The sequence below is a fragment of the Diabrotica undecimpunctata genome, chromosome 2 (genome assembly GCF_040954645.1).
Source record: "Diabrotica undecimpunctata isolate CICGRU chromosome 2, icDiaUnde3, whole genome shotgun sequence".
NCBI classification, from domain to species: Eukaryota; Metazoa; Arthropoda; class Insecta; order Coleoptera; family Chrysomelidae; genus Diabrotica; species Diabrotica undecimpunctata.
Genome location: NC_092804.1, coordinates 26,324,803 through 26,350,567, shown reverse-complemented (window position 1 = coordinate 26,350,567; position 25,765 = coordinate 26,324,803). Strand labels below are relative to the sequence as shown.

Below are 25,765 nucleotides of genomic sequence, written 5' to 3'. Positions count from 1 at the left end.
ACATATAATTACTGGTTGTTTGAAGTTTCCACGTCTAAGTATGTAGATGTACTGGAATAAATTATTGAAGGTGGCAAGCCAGTAGCATTGGCTTCAAACTATGTAGGAATAGGAGACCAAGACAAAGTAAAACGTTGGGATAAAACTACAAGACAATGAATTGAAATAAACCGACCTCAAATAGTGAATGAATACAATACTTCAATGTTCGAAGTCGATAAAGCTGACGCCTTTACATCATTATACCAAAGAATATAGACGCATATATGTGTCTATATTGTTTGATTATACCGAACAAAAAAATCTCTATAAAAAAAGTAGACACTGAGAATGATATTTCACGCAGTGGATGTGACACTTATAAATTCTTGGTTAGAGTATAGAAATGATTGCCATTTACTTGGTTGCCCAACGAAAAAAACTAGATTTATTGCACTTCAGATTGGAGGTAGCGGAGATACTCATCAAGCAGGGCAAGGACATTTCTAGGAAGAAGGTAGGGAGGACTTCAAAAGATTAGGTTCCTGTTTAACTGAGTCGAACTAGGACTAAAGTAAGACCTCTTGAAGCTGCCAGCTGCCTATAAAATAAACCATATGCCTGAGCACATCGGTTTGTCTTTTCCTGGAAAAGGCAAGAATATTCGCTGCAAGGGTAAGTTGAAATGGACTTGCACTAAATTTAAGGTGTGTTTGTGCCTTCAAAAAGATCGCAGCTGGTTTGTGAATCTCCATGAAAAATAAATACTTACATTTTATATTACTTACTTACATTTTATTTAAATCTTTACTGTATTTTCATTTTAAAATAAAAACCATAATTTAGTTCACTTACTACCAATTTCTACAATTGTAGACACTATTTTTTTTGTATACTAGGGGGCAAAATAAAAAAAAACATTAACAGGGTGTTAGCTATTATATTTTACGAATGCATTACCCAAAAAATTATTTTTATCTGTGAAAACAAAAACTTGTGAGTAAAAGGGTTAGTGTGTAGTATGTGTGTGGCAATCTTAAATCGACTAGTGTTTATACTTTTTTTTTTATATACTCCCTTGAAATCGTACATTGAAAACCACGCGAACAGAGTCGTAGTTTTACAAGGAAGAGTGAAGACCAAAAGAACGGTAGATAGATGACTCATGGTGAGGCCTTTGTCCAGGAATTGATGCAAACAGGCTGAAGAAGAAAAAATAGATATATTCTTCCATGAACAATTACAAGAAAAATTTAAGAGTTTGACTTAGTAACCAGATGGTTATATAGTCCTTAGAGTGTACTATAGTATATTTATAGTACACTCTTTTATTTACCTTCAAATAAATACACTTTGAACTTTAATAATTATTTTGTAAAGAACATCAAACCCAAATTATTATTATTATTAATTAATAATATTAACATTCTAAAAAAAAGCTACAGATAAAAATTCTACAGAATTTTTTCTAACCGTCCCTGTTCTCATTTTCAGATACAGCCGTAGTAAAGCCATCTTCTTTCCGCCCTTCAATATACAAACATTTGAACATCTGTAGATCTCCTGGATGACCTCTTGTATGGGTTTACTTCGCCCTCGGGGAATTGGAAAAGTGTAGACCGTTCAGGTGACTCGCCCTTAAGGACATATCCAATGACTCATTCATTAGGACATTGTGGCCTCATAACGGGCTTTGTAAAGGTAAATTAGTTTTCATACAAAACACTGGAAAATTATGTTTGCTAAATTGATTGATAACATTTATATTTATTGATAAATACCATGCACTCTTTTTAGAGCATGCTCTTTCGTAATTACATCATTTATATTGAAATAATCATTCATAATTTTGTTATATGTATTTAATAGAGCTGTGATGTTATTGCATGTTAGTTATAATGCATTAGGTGATAGATAAAATAAGAGTAGGTAAGCCATATGGTAAGTCCTTAGATTTAAGTATTTGCTATTTATTAAGTTAGGTCAGAAAATAACTGATAATTGGTCATTTGTGACAATCGCAGTATACAAACATCGCACAGGTGTTATACAAAAAAAAAATAGTTTTGTTTGAGTTGACTTTTTTTACAAGCATGTACGTAGTAGAATCTAGTCACAAATGTTTTAATCAAAAATAATATTAAACATTTAAAGAATTATGTAGATTATATTTACACCAGAAACTGCAAGGTTTTATACAAGGCAAAAACAGTTGCAATTTTTTCCATCAGATGCAGCTGATGGAAAAATAGTCGTATTCATTGATATTGAGAAAGCATATGATAGAGTTCCTTAACGAGATTCTGTGGTGGGCGCTCAATAAGAAAGGAGTTCTCGGTGAGTTACCGATCCATAACTGTTAGATTTAGGTATAGAAAGTAGTTAACCAAACTTAAACAACAATTAAAGTTCTTTCTAATAACGTTATAATATATAGGGTGATCCATTTAAGTGCTAAAAGTTGTGCCATTAGCTTTATTATTAACAAAAACAAAATAATATCAAGTTGCCTTTCGAAACAAAAGTTTGTTTACTGTCAGTTGAAATTAATTTATTTTAAAGTTTTTGCTTTAAGAGTCGTATAAATTGGAAATAAGAAAACGTATCTACAAGTTGGTTGGGCGGGTACCCAAAGCTCTGTCAGATAAATATGTCGAATATTCTAGAATGAAAACATTTTCTGTAGAACCATTTAAGTATAAAATAATAGCGGAGTATAATCAGGAAATACCATTTTTAAATCTTCCAAAACGTGGAAGACCACGTGCATTTAACGCGTAGAAGTCAGAGAGATTGGTGAGAAGAGGCTATCTAGCCAAAGAAAAACTGTCTAAGAGTATGATATCGTTGGAATTAAGGAGGAATGGTCTTAGTCTTAAATATCGAAAGCGATGTAAGTGCCCCAAATACTCTTAAGCTCAACTCCTTCGTGTATCAAGATGCTATCGTCAACTGAGGCGGGTACACTTTGCAAATGAAAAAATTATTATTTTAGGTGACGAAAAGTATTTCACTTTGAGTAATTCTCAAATAAAGGAAAACGATGAATTTTATACGGATAATGTAGAAGAATGCCCTGAAAATGTTAAATACAAACAAAGCGAAATTTTCATATAAAATCCCGACCAGGGGTGTATCCCAACCTTTTGTAGGAAGAATGAGGGATAAAGCTTTGAATATCATCATCATCATCATATAACGGGGGTCCTACGGCGATTGCCGCTTCCCGCATTTCAGCCTCCATCTTTTCCTATCTCTCGAATCTCCCTCTTCTAAGCCTCTAGATTGCATTGTTTTTGTAATTTCTCTTCTCCAGGAATTTGGTGGTCTTCCCCTTTTCCTTCTTTCTGGCGGAACATACATTAAGGCTTTCTTTGGCCACCGCTCCTCCTCCATTCTCATCACGTGACCATACCATTGTAATTGCCTTCCTTGTATTCTATCTGAAAGAGTATCTCTAATTCCTGTACGGTTTCGTATTTCCTCATTCCTGATTCTTTCCATTCTCGATACTCGACATGACCTTCTAAGATAATCCATTTCCACAACGTCTACTTTATCTCGTTCATTCTTTGTCATCGTCCAACATTCGGTACCATATGTAGTAATTGGTTCTACAATTGCTCTGTATACGCGAAGTTTGGTATGCATCTTTATTTTATTAGACCACAGTAAAATAAGCTTTGAATAACTACCTCCAAATTGCTTCAATTTGTCCACGAACATTATGCTAATGGCGTTATTATGTTTTGACCAGACCTAACATCATGCCATTTCTCAAACGATACCCAACACTGATGGGTGTCGTGTTGTCGTGATGGGTAAAAACGATATTCGTCCAAACTTCCTCAGGTTCGTTTAATAGAGGATATTTGAGCTTTAGTGTCTAGGAAGCTTTACCACGAAGTCTGGAAAGCCCAATATGAAGAAAAATTAAGAGGAGGAATTTTACGAAAAACTGAGAGTAAATGATCTGAATTCCGTCCCGCATCTCACGAGAAACGTTCAAAGAAATTTACGTGTGGTAGAGCAGAATGGTCCACTCCACATAATTCGATACAATAGTTTAAGTTTTAGTTATTAAGATATAATTTTATGATAACTAGACAGAGTTTAAATAAATTTCATTTCTTCATTAAAAAAAAATCCGATAAATAGTTTGTGCCAAAACTTTTAGGACATACGTTAAAATAGACAATATTAAAAAAATTGTACTTATGTACTATAAAAATACAGGATGTTAAATCGAACACTGTTTCAAAATAAAATTGATCATATATCGTAAAACACTCAGTATAAGGAGTATAATCTGATATTGAGAGAATTCTCAAGAATTTTTCTAGTGAAATACGTAATAATATACACAGCGTTAGATAGATTTAAAATAAGGAAGTTGTAGTCAACTTCCGGTATATCCGGAAGTGTTGTTCTTCTTGTTGTGCCGTCTCCCTTTGAAGGATGGCGATCCAAATGGCAATTGTAGCTCTGGAAACTGCTGTACGAAAGATCTCTATCGATGAGCGGTCAAACGATCTCCTCAGGTCTTTCAGCCACGAGTTCTGGCGTCTTCCAACTGATCTTTTGCCTTGCATTTTACCTTCCAATATGACTTGGAGTAGTTCATATTTTTCACCTCTCAACACATGACCCAAGTATTGTATTTTTACGCATGCCCGAAGTACCTCACCTCACCGTTGGTAACTTTTTGTATCCATGGAATTGTCAGCATCCGTCTGTATATATACATTTCAAAGGCATCTATTCTTTTTTTTGTTTCAGAGTCCATTGTCCAACTTTCACAGCCATACAGCAAAACAGAGAAAACTTAACATCCTATTATTCGAATTGTGAGCTCTAGACTAAGGTCTGATCTTGTAAATAATGTTTTCATGTTCATGAGTGCTTTCCTCGCTTGTTGATAGGATTTCTTGTTTTGGTTACATTGGCTGTTGATATTTGCTCCCAGATGTTTTATAGAAGGTAGCTGTTCTACTATTTGTCCCTTGGCATACAAATGTACGTTTGTTGGTATCTTTGAAAATATTAGAATTTTAGATTTGGACACATTTAGATGTAAACCGAACATTTCGCTATGACGAACTACCGCATTTATTATATTTTGTAGTTCTTGTGCGTTGCTTGCTATTAAGACGGTATCATCAGCATACCTGATGTTGTCTGTGCTGATTCCGTTAATCTTAATTTCACCTTGAACCTCGTCTAATGCTTCTCTGAATATAATGACTAATGTTTGTATTTTGAGAACGATTTCCGAATTGGAAATTGAATCGTTGATAAACTTACTTTAACCTTTAATTATGGCTTATTCTCATTTAAATAGTAATTTCTGAATATAGATTCCGAATACAGATTAAATAATAGCGGTGATAAGATGCAACTTTGTCGCACTCCTCGTCGGATTCGTATATCTTTGGATGTTGTGTGCTCTATTTCAATTGTTGCCGTTTGGTGTTAATACAGTTCTGAGATAATTCGCAAGTCTTGTTCGTCAATTTCAGTTGTTCTCAGAATTTCGATCATATTTTGATGGTTAACGCAGTCAAATGCTTTTCAATAATCAATAAAACATGCCTATACATCTACATCCATGTCTCAGCATCGTTGTGTTCACACATTGAAGGTAAAAAGAGTTTCTCGTATTCCCAATCCATTTAGAAATCCGAATTGAGTGTCACTCATCTGAAACTCACACTTCTTGTAAATTCGTATATGAACGATTCTGAGAAAAGTTTTAAGGACATGAGACATCATGCTTAATATTCTATAGTCATCGCAGTGTAAGGCATTGGATTTTTTTATAATGCTACGAATGTTGATTTTAGCCAGTGTGATGGTATTTGACCTGTGTTATATATCTTATTAAATATTGCTGTTATTGAATAGGGCTGTTATTACGTCGAGGCGGTTAGTTTCGTTGTCTGCAATTAATTTAAGTATTTCGTTTTTCGTATTTCCGTTCTTTTGCGCTTTTACTGCATAAATAACTTCTTCTTTTGTTATTTTTGGATGTGTTTCATTTATTCGATCATCCGTGGATGGTGGAGAACAAGGTCTATCATTGTTAAAAATTGTATGAATATATTTTTTTCATCTCTCCAGTTTGTCTTCTGTACCTATAATTGTCTCGTTATTATTATTTCTTAATATTGTTTTTTGTCTCTTTCTGTAACTACCCGTCATTTCTTTCACTTTTTTATGCACATTAAAGGTGTCGTATCTTTTCTGAAGTTGTTCAATTTCTAGGCATTTGGTTGACATCCAGTTTACTTTAGCTTGTCTGCACTTTTTTCTAATGATTTTATTGACTCGTTTGTATTTTATTGGGTTTGTTTTATGTTTTCGTCTGACGTCCATGAGGTCCATGATCTCTTGCATTATGCAAAAAAATGTGTTTGTTGTATCCATTAATAATGATCTCTTGCGTTATTCATTCGTGTTTTCTTTTGTTTTTTGTGAACTCGATGTCGTCTTCTTGTACCTTTGTTATTTATACTTTTAGAGCAGTCCATGTTACTTCAACGTTTGTCTGTACCAAGTTCTCTAGCGTTTCTATTTCTTTCTCAACCTTGATACTTATTTCATTTTTCTTTTCAGGGTTTTTCAGTTATGAGATGTCTATTTTTCTTGACCTTTTTTCCCTTTTAACTTTAAGAAACACTTTTAGTCTAAAATCCGTTATAACTGGATTATGATCGCTGTGAATGTCAGCTCCAGGATATGTTTTAGTAGATTTTATGTACTTCTTGAAGTTGTTATCGAGGAAAATGAAGTCAATTTGATTTCTAACAATATTATCTTTTCTGTCTGCAGGTGATTTTCAAGCGTATATCATTCTAGAATGTTGTTGGAAGAAGGTGTTGGCTACTAACAGGTTGTTCTCTACGCAGAATTGTACCACTCTGTCTCCCCTATTGTTTCCGGTACCCAGACCGTATGCTCCTAGGTTGTCCGGAAGTGTGAGACTCTTATTTTAGAATTATTTGGCATATCCAAAAACCCCATATTCAAAATTTTCAGATTTGAAATATGTCAAGTTCTTCTAGACTTCTAATTAGAACTCTTAAAAATTCACCGTGAGAATAGAATTTAAAACTAAAAGTACGACAAAAAATTAAAAGATAAATAGAAACAAAAATTGTAATCCAAAGAGGGTCCAAGAGAGTTCTAACCTGATTATTGAAAATTTAGGAAGAATAATAAAGAAAAACAAATATTTAAAAATAACAGTTTATAACTGTAAGTGCTACAGTTACTATCTGTTAAGAAAATCCTTCATTTAAATTTTTTTATAAAAAAAAATAAAGTAAAAAAAATAAATAAACATTTCATATTTGAAGGTAAAAATCAGAAAGCATAATGCTAAAGTTGTCACATTTACAATTGCATTACACTTAAATAACAACTCTACTAGATTTAGTCTCTAGAGAGTTAAAATACTATACCTTAGAAGTCGTAAAAAGTCCGGCAATAAATTCTCTACATTATAGCCTATAAAATACAACCCCCAATTAAAGTGAAAGTTAACCCTTTTAGTCTGAGACCCAATTATATAGCGTTTAAGTGATATTGTGCAACGTTGGACGGTCTTTGTCCACGCAATTTCTCTTTCAGAAAGTTTTTCTTCGAAAATTGTGAAAAAAAAGGGTGAAAGGTAGTGACAAGCCCGTCCGTTTATGGGCTTTCAAAAATTCATACCTACACATCCTGTACCTATTTTTTACTACCAGGGAGGCTGTTTGAATAAAATATTATATTTACGCAGAAGTGAGAGTGGTTTCGGCTGTTGCTTTATGTTTTTATAAAAAAATGTGTTTGTTGTATCCACTAATAAGGGATATAAAAAGTTTATAAATGGATCTAAATAAGGACAACTCGAAAGTTCTTAAATTAACGCTACCTTATTCTTTATAATTAGAAATATGTTTCCATTATAAACTCATTAATAATTATTAATTATTAGTATTACACCTTAGTAATTAATAATTATTAAGGTGTTTTTTTAAGATACCCGTTGATAATGATCCTGCTCGCATAAATAAAAAAAGAAAACTGCGAATGAGGTGGAAGCTCACTAGGCATGCAGATAATAAAGCAAATCTTAATAGACTTGTAGACTATTCAAAAGAAAATTGATCCAACATAAAAATAACATAAAGACAATGAAATCAATAAATATTTAAATTATTCCCTGTGGAAATTAACAAAAAAAATTAAACAAAACGAACAAATGAATATAACAATGTACTTTTGAAAATCATTATGCGAAGTATTTTAACCGCAGTAGAGGGAAGTCTCAGTTGCACCATATCAAATGCATCCGTCTATTAAAACTGTAACCAATCTGAAATTAAAGACGTAATTGATAATCTGGAAATTAAATAGTCGCCTGGATATGATATAATCTCTGGTTTCATACTAAAAAATCTACTCAAAGAAGGCGAAGTTTTTATCAGTTATACTTATATATTTATTTCAATAATAAAAACAGGTTATTTTCCACTCCAATAGAAAGTTACATTTCAAGATGTCTTTCAAACATTCGACAAAGTATGGTATGTAGGTCTTATATTAAAAATGAAATCCGTATTTCCTCATCCCATAAGTTCATTGTACAAAAAGCAAATAGACTGGCAGGATGCCTTAATAGCACTATAAAGCGAAACAGACACATTAACACTGAGATGAAGTCAAGAATTTATAAAGCCATTGTAAGACCAATAATGACATATGCCTCAGAAATAAGACCCGACACAGTCACAACACAAAGGCTACTGAAATCGGCAGAGATGACAGTATTGAGAGAATTACAGAAAATACGCTGAGGGATCGAAAGAGAAGTGAAGACAGAAGAAAATGTAACATACAGTGTATAAATAAATTGACACACAATAGAAAAAAATGGAATAACCACAAGCAGAATGGGGAATACCTATGTCGTCAAAATAGCAAAAGATAAGTCACCAATCGGCAGAAGAAGTATCGGACGATCTCGCAAAAGATGGAGCGACAACCTTCCATAGAGGTAATCCGCCAATAAACAAGCAGAATTGCTTATACAGAAAAAGAAGTAGATAAGTTCCCTTTAAAAACCCTACCTGACAGGTCGATTTTTTCAAGTCAAAAAAGGTGAGGAAATCACTAACCTGTTTCCAATATGTTCTGGAGTCAATAAAAGGAAGCATATTAGGACCCTACTTAATATACACATCAGATCTCCCAACCACCAACAATAGAACAATCGCTAGATATGCCGATGATACAGTTAGCATGGCTTCAAATTCTACAGTAATTGAAGCATCCCAGATAATGCAAAAACACCTGCTTTAACTAGAGAGCTGGCTTAAACTATGGCGACTCCAAGTCAACAGTTTAAAATCAACACAAATACTTTTAAAACGTTTTAAAGTAAACTCAACGTTTACTTTAAAAAAGGTGTCGACCCAGCTTCTATAAACAACACTACACTACTACCGTCGTTAAATACCTGGGAATTTTTTGGATCGCAAACTTAATTGGGGCACCCATATCTGGAAAAAATACCTTTAACTCAGCTTAATCCACAAGAACATGTATTGGTACGTAAGTCGAAAATCAATTCTTAGCCTGGAGAACAAACTTTTGATTTATAAATGTATTTTAAAACCGATATGACTATATGCAGCATAAATCTGGGGTTTAGTAAAGTCATACCAACATACAAAAACTTCAACGATTCTATACTTTTTTAATTTTAATTGCACTTGTCCGCACTTGAATAAGTTTTAACTGATTAAAAATCCTTATTTGTGAGGACTACAATCTCAATTAAGAAGAAGGACAGAATGGATTCCAAGCAGGAAGGTTAACGATAGATAAAATATTCACCTTGTTCCAAATAATGAAAAAAAAAGGGTCGAGGTATCATAGAAATATCATTTAATTTTTGTAGATCTAACTAGACTCTATGGCTCTGTACAGGAAAGCAATCTATGGAAAGTATTCGAAGAAACAAATATAAGTATAACCACTACAAATACAATAGACGATCTGTGATAGTCTCTAAAATAAACGAAGGTAAAAACATATCTAACTAAGAGGATTCAATGTTATTTGTTTGATTCGTTGTTTATTATAAACTATTGTCAATAAAAAAAACCAACCAGATGTATCACGAGTCAGATTTTAAAGACTATCATATATAGTACAAATACATTAACATTTGTATAGGAATAGAGCAAGTGTGACAAGCTACAAAAGAGGCTATAACTACAGCAAATGATAAAATTGTTCCACAAAAGAGCCTAATCAAATGAGGGAAGAATTGATTTAATGATGAATGCCTTAAAATAGCAAATTAAAAGAAAAGATTAAGACAATTGGCACTAACAAATAATAGTGATGGTATGAACCAGGGTTACAAAGATCAAAGACGAATAATGAGAAGGATATGTAGACGAAATGAAAGAGAATATAATGAAAAAATAATACAAGAAATAGACGAAAGATTTCAGAAAAAAGAAATACGGCGGTTTTATCAAGAAGTTAACTGAAAGAGCACACCAGAGTTACAATTTATACATGAAAAAAGAAGATACAACACTAATGAGTGAAAAAGAATCAGTTATAAGTATATGGGAGACTCATTTTAGTGAACTACTGAATTGGCAAAATGGAGATAAGAATTAAAATTTCCTTATACAGGATGATGGCATAATAATAGAACTGCCTAGTGCAGGAGAGATTAAAAATATAATTAGTAAGCTCAAAAATAACAAAAAGTCGGGAGAAAACAAAATAGTAGCGGAAATGCTAAAGAATGAAGGGAAAGAACTGCAAAAAAGAATGTATAGTCTTATCAAGAAGATATGGAAAGAGAAAAATATGCCCAAAACTTGGACCAAAGCTTTATTATGCCCCATATACAAGAAGGGGGATATATTGGCATGTGGAAATTACAGAGGTGTTGCCCTGTTGAATACTTGTTAGAAGATATTAGCCAGGATGCTAAGAGAAAGACTCAACAGATTTGCTGCTAGCTGAGTATCTGGCCGGTTTTAGAGTTGATAGATAAGTGACAGATCAGATCAGATTTTTACACTAAAAGAAATCCAGACTACCTGCTATAAATATAAGGTGACCCTTCATTTATTGTTCATAGATTTTAAAGAAGCTTATAATAGGATAAGAATGAATAAAATGTGTGAAGCATTGAGTTCTTTGGGCATACCCGCAAAACTAATTAGGTTAGTCAGAATAGCACACAGAATCATGTAGTATGGAGACCAGATCCATCTTCAACAATGAACATCAATAACTGGCTTTCGCTGATGACGTTACTATTCGAACGAAAACAAGACAAGAATTACAAAGTGTTTTAAAAACATTATAAAAGGAGGCAAAATCTTTTGACCTAGAAATAAACCACGAAAAGTCAATGTATATGATACTAGGAAATACAGAGCAAAAAAAGAGGGACAGTTTACTTTTATATCTAATTAATCAAGAGAATATAATTAAGAGAGAGTGATCCATTTTAATTATCTGGGGGTTATTATCGAAGAGAAAGGTCAGGAAGAATGGGAACTGAATGCCAGATTGGCAAACGAAAATAGAAAGATGGGAAGCCTAAGAAATATAATGAAACCCAAATATGTATAGAAAAAAACAAAGCTAGGGATATATAAAATAGTAATAAGCCCCAGAGTGACGTATGGTGGAGAAGTATGGACAATGAAAAAAGCAAATATTGGAAAGATGGGAACGGAAAATTCTCAGAGGCATATATGGAGGCAAAAATATGGTGGAAGGTTAGGTGCGACGAACAAACAGGGAGCTAGAGGAACTGTTTAACGAACCAAGCATCGGTCGGTTCATAAAAGCACAAAGAGTGAGATGGATGGGATACGTGATGAGAATGGAAAGGAAAAAGGTGTCAAAAATGATTCTAAAACGGGGCCTAATCACGAAAAGAAGGAAAGGGCAACCCAGACAAAGATGGTTTGATTCTTCTTCTTCAGTGCCTTATCCGGTCCGGATGTTGGCGATCATCAAGGCTATCATGGTTTTGTTGACTGCTCTGCGAAACAGCTCCGCTGAGGTCATCCCAAACCATTGTCGGAGATTTTTCAACCACGAGATACGACGGCGTCCCGGTCCTGGTTGGATGGTTTGATAGCGTACAGATATCAGAAAAGAGGGAATTGATGGTTGGGAAGAATCAGCAACAAACAGGAATTAATGGAGGAGAATACTAAGCCTATTTAGTAGGCAAGGAGCATGTTTGGACAAGAAGCCAGCCCAGTTAATACAAGTTTTGTAGAATTTAAGCAATATATTACTTGTATTAATTGTATTTTAGGCCTAGCCCTTTGGTAGGCCTAGAGTTTAGTAAATAACATTAATATTTACACAGCCGAATTATTGCACCTGCGAATACAATACGAAATTATAAAGCGAACAATAAAACCATAGAAAAACAGTCTTTATAAAATAACCATTTTTTTACCATTTGAAAATATACAGATCTTAAAAAGGAAATTTACTTATACTAAGGGATCTAAGATATAGGAATATAGGTGCACCGTAGATTATACATATTCAAAAGCAATAAATCTGTATCCATAATAAGACCGGCATTAAAGATGGTATCAACATAATGAAATTGGCACTGAAATGGACAATGGCAGAAACGTATATCTTACATAGAAATAAGGCTCACGCTCCAATGTTCTTAAAGAATTCGACTGTTCTTGTACCATTTTAACTATAGCCTTAGTTGTTTAGTAATTGTAGAACATGTATATAGTGTAAGTTCCACTATTTAATAAACTGTCCATTGCCAATGGCGATTCGCCGAAACGTTTGAACAATTGTTTTATTAATCCCAGACCGAAAACACAAGGAAATTAAAACAAAAACTTATTTAAAAGTCATGGTCAGGAAATAACGAACCTCCGTTCAGACTTTTCTGTTTCTCCATCCCCTAAGGTTCATCAAGGTTTGCATTTAATGCTTGATGAAGGAAATTCATTGGTTTTTAGCAAAAGGCGTTAAGATGCTAGAATAACGGTAAAGTAACAGTTGATTCAATAGGTAAATATAGAAATACCTATTTGAGTTCACACAGCCAAATATAACCCCACAATATCAATATATTTTACCAACTTATTTCTGTATGGGACGAACAAGAACTGAAAAAATGTGATACTAGATAAATCACGTACTTTGCAATTACATGGTGAAGACAAAGTGGTTACTTTAGTTGAAGTAAGTGAGAATAATATAGAACAATAGATAATTATCTAAGCAATTCTCTACTGTTGTTCATTATGAAGACCACAAAAATGATAACAACAGTTGGCATTTAATTTTCTAGTTGAGATTTATAAGTGTTTAAATAAATGAAACGAAGAATTACTAGAGACAATAGAGGTGGAATTACAACAGTAATAAACAGTAGTAAAATTAAAATCCGCTATATTGTTTAATGCAATACGGACTTGTGCAATTCATAAATTAGAGAAAGATTCAAGAAACTACCATAAGGTATACAAGAATAGTACAGCTACGTAATTTAAAACAAAAAATATCAGATGATAATTAAAGATAATTAGAATGGAAGCAAACTTTCCGAAGATAGGTTATTAGTTTATTATAAATTTTCCTACATATTCGTGTAATCAGATTTTTATTATACAGGACTACTTACGGAGCTGAACCGACAGCTTTTCTGCTTTACATACCCTCCAAAGGAAATTGGTAGCTGAGATAAATCAGTAATTAAAAAGTTTCTGGTGTCTGCCGTAGTTGAACCCGGCCCGTCCTGCTTGATAAGCCACTGAACTATGAGTCTCTACGAATTACAGTCCTACTGGCAGAAATAATACTAAAAAATTATACATTGATCATTTAATAATAAATTGCTAAACGATGGCCTCTTAAACAATAACCATAGATTCCAACTCTTCGGGAAAAGTTGGTAATAATTTCTATAAATTCTTCTTCATGTGTGTTCAGTAGATGAAAAGCATGTCTTCAGCATATAATGTATACGTGATATATTTCATTATTCAATATATTATGTGGCTACACTCCTTTATATATTTTACAAAAAGAAGTTTTTATACTATGTTTTATTTTGAAGCCGTTTTGGATAACCACTTCAAAGATCTACCTATTTGTACCTCTCCAAATTTCTGCCCGTACAATTTTCCTCCATCTACTATGCCACATTATATCTTCTTTTTAATCCTGTATTCGCGTAGCATTTACATCTTTTAAAACTTAATCTCTACACATCGATCTCATGAGTCTAGGTCTACTTAAGAGTCTTGTCAACTAGAATCTCGTCCCATATCAGTATGGTATCTCTGCATATGTCCTGCCAACCTAAGATTTTAAGCTTTTATATCGTTGATTTTATGCTTGATTGGTTAGACATACTTTACAATTCTTCATTGGTTTTAATTTGATATTGTCCAGTTATACCATCTCCTGTAGGTCCATATATTTTTCTCAGTAATAAGAGAAATCATACGATTTCCTACTTGGCGAAACTAAATTCAAATCTTTACCACTATGCTTTCTACAAGTTGCAAAGCAGATAGATTGATAAATTAGTCGGCAAGGGAACCTAAAATATGCATTCCACATGCCGTTCACCATGGTCAAAATTCGTAGTGAATTCAGATTCTGGTACTCCAAACAGAGTAAAGAAATAAAACATAATGACAGTATAAGATTTTTATTTCGATGCAGGGCAGCGGCAAGCCGCTTATACGTATTTCAACCTCTTTATGTCTCATATGCCGCTCTGATGACAGAGCATTTTCAGAATCTCTGTAATGTATATCTACTTGTGTTGACTGTAAATGCCTCTCAGATTCTTCTTTTTTGTCTCTGTGTGGGGTAAGTATATGAGTTCCTGTGGTTAATAGTATTATGCCCTTTCCTTAAAACTACAGGAAAGATTACATTGATATTTTACTTTTAGTACATTACAAGTTAATAAGCCATTCAGATAGAGCGAATCTTTTATAAAAACAGTTATTAGTATCTTATTATACAAATACTTATTTAATGTTTTAAATTATACATAATTGTAGTATTTAAGGTATCGCTAAGGCATTATTATTATCATTTAAGATAGCAATACACCTGGTTCAATAAAACTGGCATTACGAGTACCAACGTCCATTCCACAATCGTCCACTTACGCAAAATTGATGATATTGGATCGCTGTGCCAATATTCTACTTTAATTATTGATTACGCTCGAAAAAATGTGTTTATCTCTTTGAAAAGTATACAGTAGCCAGTATTTCGTGTATTTTATGTCTGCAGTTTAACCTCTAGATGGAGAATAAAATGAGAGACAGTTTCTGTTTCTTATCTGCAAAACGCCCCATCCTTGTCCAAAGCAGTGGCGGATAAATGGAAACGAAATATTTTTTTAAACCAAATAAAATAAGAAATTTTCTAAAATATAAAATAATTTTTATAAGGGATAAAAGTTATTTTTATATTACACACAAGTTCCATTATATGCTACAATTGTGAAAAAAAGTGAAAAAAAATTACAAAACTTTATTATTTTTTAGAAGACTACGAAGGTGTGACAGATTAAACTGAAACTGAGCTTTTAGAAGTTTTTCATAATCTGGTAAAAACTGAGATGAGCTGATTCATAGTATGTATTTAAACTAAATGGTGGTCAATCAAGCTGTTTCTAACTTTGCTTTTGCAAAGCTTCATATTAGAAAACATTGATTGAAGGTGAAAACTTCGTAATCATGTTCTGAACGTGAGATATTGTGTTAGAGAAACTTGATTTTGACAGGGACTTATAGAACTCAATATTAGAAACGTTCAGAAATAGATCAGTGCGAAACCGGCCCCTGCGGCTTGGTAAGCTAGTACCTGGCTACTTCTCTAGGGTTCCCATCCAATTCAGTGTCACATTATAACTCAACCAGTTCGAGTTTTCGAGTTCTGGTTTAACTGATTCACAATCCACACTAAATGGCATGCTAAAAATATTTAGCTCTTTTTTGCTGTATAGTTTTGGAAAATGAGTAAAGGATTTTTTGACTAGTTTCTAAAAAAATATCTGATCCTTTTGTCATTTCCTCTATCAATGCATGCAAGCTTATTCTTTAGTAATACAGAAGTTTTTATTAATAAGACAGAATGACAAACGCAAATCTATTAAGAACCACAAGAGTCAAAAGAAAAAACTCTTACACAGTAAAGTATACAAATTTACATGTTGATACTTCATCGGCTAAACGGGTAAAACTTTTAACAAATGAATGGCAGAACACAAAAAGGGTTTCAATAATAGAAAAACAGATTCTACTTACGTACTTCACTTTCTACATCATAATCATTCTTTTAATAATCAATTTCAAATTCTTCACAGTCAAAATAAAGGCCTTAAGCTATTATTATTACAATCCATGGGAATTACCAAATTAAAAAATACAGATACAATTCTGAATGACCGACTTGAGACAAACAGTTCTCCCCTCATCAACTTATATAGTTAAAGACTATAAAGTATTCGACGCATAACAAATATGGCTCAATTTAGAAAAGCACTCAGCCGAAACAGCTGTCAAAAACAAAAGTTCTCAGAGTTTTATTGCTTGATACAATAAACCTCCAACAAGTAAAGGTCGAATCCATTACATAATTTGACATAACTTGTCTTACAGATATCAGTACCTCAAATGTATCAGTTTTGTTCATACTTTCATCTACAGCAAAGAACTGAATTTAAATTCTCCTATCTTTGACTCTAGTTGTGAGACAAACTACTTCTATTTTAGCAATCATTGTTTTTGAGAAAAACTTACTCTCTCAAAATCCTTCTTTCTTTAGGACACAAAAGGTCACATACTTGAAACAAACATTTTTTAAAAATTCGTCATCTGACAATACTTTGTTAATTTTTGCAATATCGTATGCTACAACGTAACTGGCATGTGTAGAGCTTTTGAGAATAGCTTTCTTTTTTAAACCTATCTTGCTGACCTGACAGGTTTTTACGAGGAGCTCCTGCCTTTGCTGTAGTTTTTTTTGGTCATAGTTCCTTGAGTGGTCTTATTAAACTTTGTCATAAAGTGTCGCAGGAGTTTAAATTTCTTGGCTACAGATTCATTGAAAATGAGGCACATAGGTTTCTTTTTAAATTCGCTATATCCGCTCGTCCTTCAGAAACCACGAAAATTAATCCGCTTTACGTTTTTTACTTGCTGTTGTAACGATCAAAATTGTGAAAAAACATTACCAACAAACCAAATATAAGAAACACAAGCCAGGCACATATCCGCAGAAGTGACTCAACACTGACTACGTGATTGTCCGAACTCCACTGACTTTGAGAACGAAAATAGTAGCGCCCAATATAGACCTTAACCAAGCAACACATATAATGTACTCCACATCGTCATGGTACCGATCTACAGATATCTACTACTAATACTACTATTATAGCTACTTAAAAAATAATTTTGTACTAATTGTAAGGGTTATTCAAAACTAAAAAATATAATCAAATAACTATTATAAAGATTTATTGACAACAAAGAAAACAGTAAACAACAAAGAAAACGTAAATATAATGAAGTCCACATAAAGAAAATGGACACACTCAATTCTTTGAAAGTATATAGTAATATTAAGTATGCCTATGATAACGAATATGAATGTTAAAAAATAAAAGCAGTCAATAAATTGATATTTTAACTGATATTATTTTTAGGTCTTCGATATTTCCTAGAATCAATAGGTTGAGCACGACAATATAAGACATCTAAAACGAACTAACTGGATCAATATAGGAGCAGCGTTCAAAAAATAATTAATCTTTATAATATTAACATCAATATAAGGGTTTCCATCAAACTGACGGTAAGATGATTAATATACTATACTTTTTTGTAAGTGGTTTCTTAACTAATAAACAGTGTTTCGATCAACCTGTAGTTTTAATCAAGATTTGGTTGTTTTTACTAATTCGAAAATTATCAAATTTGATATATTAGTTTATTACATAATGTTCTATCCAATTTTGGGATTAGACTGTAAGTCAGACTACCTTTTTATTAATACAATATGCCATTATTATTATTATACATAGACCCAATTTCTGGACTTAATAATTCTCAACATGTTACTGCTCCATCTCCAACACAATAACATTACACTCCACTGCTGTGAACCAATCTAACAAAAAAATTCCAAGCAAAAAACAAGCCATTTTGTATAAATCACTCCCAAATACTAAAATTGAAGATTTTTTAAATGTCGTAGTTACTAAAATCGATCCTAATAAAATTTTTGCCATTTCCAGAATTTTAATTGATCGTATTTGCATATATTTGACTACTGAAGAAACAGTCGTAGAATTTTTAGGAACAGATAATGGAACAATCAATCAAGAACGTATCCAAACTAGGAAATTGGTGACACCAAGAGAAAGACAGACAGTTTCTAATCTCTTCCCAACGAATAACGATACCTCACAGTATTACAGAAGCTGAACTACAAAATATGGGAATTCATCAAATAACAATGGATTTTCTAAGAATAGGAACAACTAACCCTTTATTTAAGCTTGAGCTTCCGAAGTTAGACTTACATTGCTCTTAAACAGTCATGCTATATTTGCAAACACTAATGACATCTAACATCACAGTGCACGAATAACACAAACACACAAATATCTATCGAAAATACAGCGCCTACTTCTCAAACAAATTGTACTCAAAATTGTGATCTGAATATACCTAACAGATATTCAGCCAGTTATTTATTTTTCATAATATCCACAACAATCGACTAGTTCACTGTCGGAAGAAACTACCAGTATTCCTCCATTAGATTCAAATCCCACACATACTTCTATCCAGCCAGATAACGTTGAAATGAATGATATCAGTCAAAATCAATCAATTGTTGTCCGTTCTGAGCAGCTATTTCCCATTGCTGTATTCCCATTTTACGTAGATCACTGGCTACTGCGTCCTTCCATCTCTTTCTTGGGCGACCAACTGACCTTCTGCCATCGGGCCTTTCCCAGAATGTGGCGTTCAGAGCATCTCAGAGCCTCTAGAATTTGGGAATTATTTTAGGCGATTATATTGCCCACAATATACTTTGGAGGCAAAAAAACAGATTCCTTGGGACGTAAAATTAAACAAATTGTTACTGATTCTAATATGAATATTCTTAATGATGGAACAATCACAAGATTTACAGTCGCCACCAAATTATTGTAGAATTTGTTAGCTGCATGTCATTATTAAGTCGTTTCTATTTGATAGGAATACTAACAAAAGTAGGTGTAGCAGATATAACCATAAATAAATAGTCCTTTATTTTGGTCTATTTTTTATGGTAGATATCTTTCAAAATTTAAGAACTACTCAATTACAGATGACTTTGTAACAAGCTTAAGATAAGGTTTTCTGCAATAATTTGTTAGCAACTATAATATTTCCTTGTGGATTCCTTTTACCTGTGGATTTTCTTTTACTTGGTGATTTTTGTCAAAATGAACATTTTACAATAATGAACACAATGTTCCAACTACCGACAGAAGATTATACACTTGGAGATCTCCTGCAGACAACAAAGACCGCATAGTCAGAAATCAAATAGACTATATATTAGTCAAAAATAGGTACAAAAATTCAACTAAAGCAGTAAAAGATAGTTAGAATGCACGTGAAACTCAAAAATATTGTAATACCTAAAAACAAACCAACGTTTGGCTATACAAAATTAAGAAAACGAGAAATACATTAAAAAGTGATCCAACAAGTCAACTCAAATCTAACAGAAGTAGGAGAAGAAATCTTAAAATCAGAAGATATCAATGAAAAGTGAATCAATACTCAGAAGGCTTTACTTAAGGCTGCAGAAGAAAATTTAAAGCCTAAAACGACAAATAAAAAACAGTCTGTGGATGACTTCAGAAATTCTAGCATTAATGAAAGAAAGGAGAAAAGCCAAAGGGAGAAATGAGCCAAAATATCAAGAACTACAAAGTAGAGTATGACAGAAAATATGACAGCTTTAATATGTATAAAAAAATAAAAGAACTAACAAATACCAAAAAGCGAGCACCCTATGGGATAGTCAAAGATAATAATAGTAAACTCATTACAGACATCAGAGATAAAGTAAGATTTGGCAAGAACACATAATGAAACTATTCGACAATGATAGAATGATACAAGAAGAATCACAGGAACAAACAGGATTGAAAGTAATAATGTGCGAATTAGAACAGGCAGTTAGAAATGCAAAGACCGCAAAATCAGTAGGCCCAGATCAGATACCCACTGAGCTAATTAAATGCATTGACGAAGAAACACTACATGTACTTTTAGATCTGTTCAACAAAGTATATACAACAGGAGTAATACGCGAAGATTGGTTGCTGTCCACGTTTGTAACACTACCAAAGTCAGTACATGCGACAGAATGCTCCCAGTACTGACAATTTCCTTAATAAGCCACACACTTAAGATATTTCTCAAAATAATACATGGAAGACTATACAAAAAAATAGAATAAGATATAGAGGACACCCTGTTTCGATTCAGAGGAGGACTAGATACGAGAGAGGCCCTGTTCGCGTTTAACGTTCTCGCGCAAAGACAACTCGATATGAACCAGGATCGCTATGTCTGCTTTATAGATTATCAAAAGGTTTTTGATAGAGTACGACATCAGAAACTCGTAAAACTGTTAAAAGAAAAGAATGTGAATAGTCGAGATACACGGGTTATTGTCAATCTGTACTGGAATCAAAAAGCAAAGGTTAAAATCGAAAATGTCGATACAGAAACTATAGAAATCAAAAGAGGCGTTAGACAGGGTTGGGTGCTGGTCTAATTGTTATTCATTCTGTACAGCGAATCTATTTTTAAGGAAGCAATATTAGAGAAAAAACAGAGTATATCAATAAACAGAAAAATCTTGAAGAACATAAGATTTGCAGACGATACCGCTGTGTCGTCAGACAGTCTAGAAGCACTTAGTGCACTAAACGATTAGTAAATAAATTACATCAAGTCAGTATAAAATATGGACTACAAATGAATGTTAAGAAAACCAAGTGCATGATTATTTCTAAGCAACATACAGTAGGATGGCTAGATATCGAGGGAAAATAAGTAGAAAGAGTGAATAACTACAAACATCTGGGAACCTGGGTAAATGAAAACAATGACCAAGGTAGAGAAATAAGGACACGCATTGAAATTGCAAGACAAGCATTTACACAAATGAAAACAATGTTTGTTAATCGAGACCTTCCTCTGGAGCTGAGGATAAGAGCCTTAAGATGCTACGTGTTCTCGACTTTGTTGTATGGAATGGAAAGCTGGACACTAAAAGTGGACAATATAAAGAAGTTGGAATCATTTGAGATGTGGTGCTATAGAAAGATTTTAAAAATACCATGGACCCAACGAGTTACAAATGCAGAAGTGTTAAGAAGGCTACAAAGAAATCGAGAGGTCATAAAGCACATCAAAACAAGAAATCTAGAAAATATAGGTCACATTACCAGAGGTGCGAAATATGAGATATTAAGGCTCATAATGCAAAGTAAAATCAAGCTTAACGGATCCATAGGAAGACGAAGAATTCCCTGGTTAAGAAACCCAAGAGAGTGATATAGTTGCAGCTCAGTAGATCTTTTCAGAGCAGCCGCCAATAAGGTACGGATAGCTGTGATGATATCCAACCTCCGATAGGAGAAGGAACTACAAGAAGAAGAAGAAGAATATTTCCACTGGCGATAAATCCCCAATAGATTTCTCCCTATGTGACCCTGTGTTGCAACCATCTCTGTTGGATGGGACATCCCATTTGTATGGAAGTTGCCATTTTCCCATGCTAATTATGAACAATAACCATATCTTGTTTTTCATTCATATCAATATTCTCAGTTGGTACAGCCCTTCGATACAGATATTGATATTAACTCCCTAAAAACTAAGCTTCCTAAAAAACTCTAAAGCTACCTAAATACATGCTACAGTACCAATTAATTTCTTATTATTAGTTACTACCAAGTTACCAAGGAATACATTTTTATTCTGCTGTTTCAGAAAGTATATAAAAGTTTTCAGCTAGTTATTAAAAACCCCCAAAAGAATCTTGATAATACAACTTATATTCTTTTTTTTCTTTTCTTTTTTTTCTGTACTTTTGATCATTTCTTGATTGTTAAATTTCATTGCAAAATAGTTTTATTGCAAAATTTTGCACTATAAAGTGTGGAAAATTTTGTTTTAGGTACAATATTGTAAATTAAAGGCTTTTCAGAAATAATTTAATTATAATTATATTTTTTTAATTTACAGGTAAAATTGCATGAGCAATCCTTCAAAAAAGATTCTCGTGCCGACACTGTAACAACGTAACCCTCGAGAGAAACTTCGCAAAAGGATGGTCGGGCCAGAAAAGGCCTTCCTCGAATAAAACCGCTCGAGGAAATTGACTCTTGGAGGGAGTTTCTGCAAGAGCGAAGTTTCCAGGAAAGCAATTTCGCTGTTCGTCGTTAAATTGAATCAAGATGTCTCTGCTAAGTTAAACATGGTTCGTTTGTCCCAGACCGCAAATACGTGACTCGTGATGTTCCTTTTCCCGAAGCCTCAAATTTTAATATTAAAAGAGAAGAGGAGGTTGGCTCGTAATTTTTCTAGGAACTGGAAGAACACCGCTAACGGCGCCGGTTTACTTTACTTTAATTAAAATGAAATTTGTATACAAACACGGTCACAAGTTATTATCACAATAGTCTTCTATTGCCTTTAATATGACTTGGTCTTATTCTTCTTACTTTGTTATTATATATTCATTCCTGTACAGCGGCTGCTAATTATTTAAGCTAGACGATTTAACATTATATAGTAGTACTTTACCAATATCTATTTACCACACGACTGTCAATAAAGTAAGAATAGCCAACATTCGGTAACGAGTCGACACTTACCGAAATACAATATGTATATACTAGATCTTCGTTAGTTTTCTTCTTTCTGTTTCTATAATCTTACAAGGTCTTCATTGGATAGTCTCTAACTTGAAGACTTTAGCTCCCCATGATATATATTTCCTGGAACTTGCTGTCCTACTAAAATTCTTCTACTCAGTTTGATAGCACTTTCCTCTAAGATCATGAATTTGAGAGAAGCGACGTCTCACTCTTACAAGAGCTTCTACCTGGCTTCTACCGTTAAAAACTCTCTTCGTTAAACTCTCTTCGGTAACGTTAACCACCCTCGTTGGGCAACTATTACAAATAGTAGGAACTAGATTAGTCATTTTTGCTGCTACTTTAGACTTTTTATAAATTTCTTACTCTTTCTGGCAACAACCCACACATCGTTTTCTGTTTTTTCGATTATCGTTTGTGTTTCAATCGTTACTGGTTTATTCTTATAACATGTGGATCTGTGATGACCAGAAGCAAATCTCTTCTAAAAGTTATTCCAGTATCATATTTAAGTCGTCCAGAGCTACACCTATGAATCGAAAAATAAATTTACAGCCGCAATGTGCTTGGTACTAGATAGAAGTCTATGCAAATTTATGCCAGTATAACAGCGGCGATCAAGAACGAGAGACAACTGGATAACTGACAAAATACTACGCAGTATGAACCAAAGAAGACAAGCCAAGAAGAAAGACAGTCACAATTACAAAATCATTAACAATGAAATCAGAAACATGATAAGAGAGGCAAAACAAACTTGCTACGAGGAAAAATGTAAAAAGATAGAAGATCTATAGAAGAACAAACACGACCTATTCAACCTACATAAAAAGGTTAAAGAAATGGCAGGGCTGCAAAAAAGAAACCACAAAACAACTCTTTTAGATAAAAATGGAAAATTGTACTATGATAACGACTGACGAAAAGCTAAAACGATGGAAAAAGTATATGGAAGAGCTCTTCGACGACGAAAGAAAAAACCTACAAAACATACGAGTATCTTTCGAGGACAGAGAAATAAGTATGGAAAAGTAGAAAGGAAGAAATATTGTATGCACTAAAGAACACCAGAAACTGAAATAGCCCGGGACCAGATTAACTGCCTATTGATATCCTTAAAATAATAGAAAATGTGTACTTGGATGTCCTCTTAAAGCTCTTTAATGAAATTTATCAGTCGGGTGATATACCCAATAAATGGTTGATCTCAACATTTATTTGTCTCCCAAAAAAGAATGTCTCACACTCTTAAAATGTTTTTAAAAATCATCCATAAACGCATTTACCAAATACTTGATATGGATATTGAAGCAATCCAATTTGGATTCCGTAGAGGCATAGGTACCCGTGAAGCTCTCTTTGCATTCAACGTATTAATCCAGAGATGCTTAGATGTGAACGAAGATATGTACCTCTGTTTCATAGATTACAACAAGGCTTTCGATAAAGTCAGTCACAAAGAGCTAAACAATTACAATACAATGACCTTCGAGTTATAACAAATCTATACTCTAAACAGCAGGCACACATACGCATTAATGAACACACATCAGAAGAATTCGAAATTAAAAGAGGAGTGCGACAGGGATGTGTACTGTCACCACTACTATTCAATGCATACTATGAAGAAATTATGAAAAGGGCTCTTGAGGGAGAAACAGCAGAAATAAATGTCAGTGGAACACCTATTAACAACATTAGATATGCGGACGATACTGTCATAATAGCAGACAACCTCCGCAACCTCCAAAAGCTAATGAATAAGATAGTTGAGTATGGAGAAGAATATGGATTATCAATAAATATCAAGAAATTTATGAGGATATCAAAAACCCAAAATAATGATGAAAGCCTGACAATTAACGGTAAAACTTTAGAACAAGTTGAAAACTACAATTATCTTGCAGGCATATGCCATTATTGGGCCTATACTGGCTTTGTAAATTCCTGACTTCATCTCAGTTTTAATGTGTCTGTTTCTCCATAGAGTGTTATTAAGGCATCCTGCCAGTCTATTGGATTTTTGTACTTGATCGCTTACGTCTTTGTCCAGGTCTCCATAGCTGGACAGTCTAATTCCAATGTATTTTATTTCCATTACTTATTCAATACTGATGCCATCAATTTCTATTTTACATCTGGTTGGTTATTTGCTGATTACTATTGTTTTAGTTTTCTGAGATGAGATTGTCATATTAACTTCTTTTGCACTTTTTTTAAATCTGTGCAGCAGTCTTTGCAGACTATCTTCATATTGAGCTATCAATATTGCGTCGTCTGCGTAACAAAGTATTTTTATTTCTTTGTTTCCCATTCTGTATCCTCTTCCTTTGTTAACGCTTTTGATGATTTCATCCATGATTAAATTGAAGAGCATACGATTCAATGAGTCCCCCTATCTTATTCCGCTGCCTATTTCTATAGAAACTGTAATTTGTCCATCTATTCTGACTTTCATTTCGTTCTTTTGGTAGATGGTTTCGATAGTTTTTATAATATTTAGGGGAACTTCTCTATTATACAGAAGATGGATTAAATCTTTGAATCTTACTCTATCAAATGCTTTCTTTAAGTCAATCAGACACAGAAATACTCTTACTAATATTCAATATGATCCTTCAAGAACTATTGATCTGTACACGATCAATAGTTCTTTAAGGATCATATTGGAACCACTGGAACCTACACCTTGTTTATCTAAATGCTTGTGTAACTGCTTCAGTATAAGATATTTTAGCAGGAAGATCGACCGAACACACAAGAAGT

The 25,765-nt window shown here is 33.4% G+C and overlaps 1 long non-coding RNA gene across 1 annotated transcript in view; it reads left to right on the top strand.

Annotated features, from left to right (window-relative positions):
- The window catches only part of LOC140433250 (uncharacterized), a 111,477-nt gene extending 88,716 nt beyond the window's left edge, over window positions 1-22,761 (top strand). The window contains exons 2-4 of the long non-coding RNA XR_011949899.1: window positions 1,474-1,680; window positions 17,744-17,892; window positions 22,365-22,761. This is a non-coding gene — a long non-coding RNA (uncharacterized lncRNA). The remainder of the gene's footprint in view (window positions 1-1,473; window positions 1,681-17,743; window positions 17,893-22,364) is intronic.
- Window positions 22,762-25,765: the final 3,004 nt, after the last annotated feature.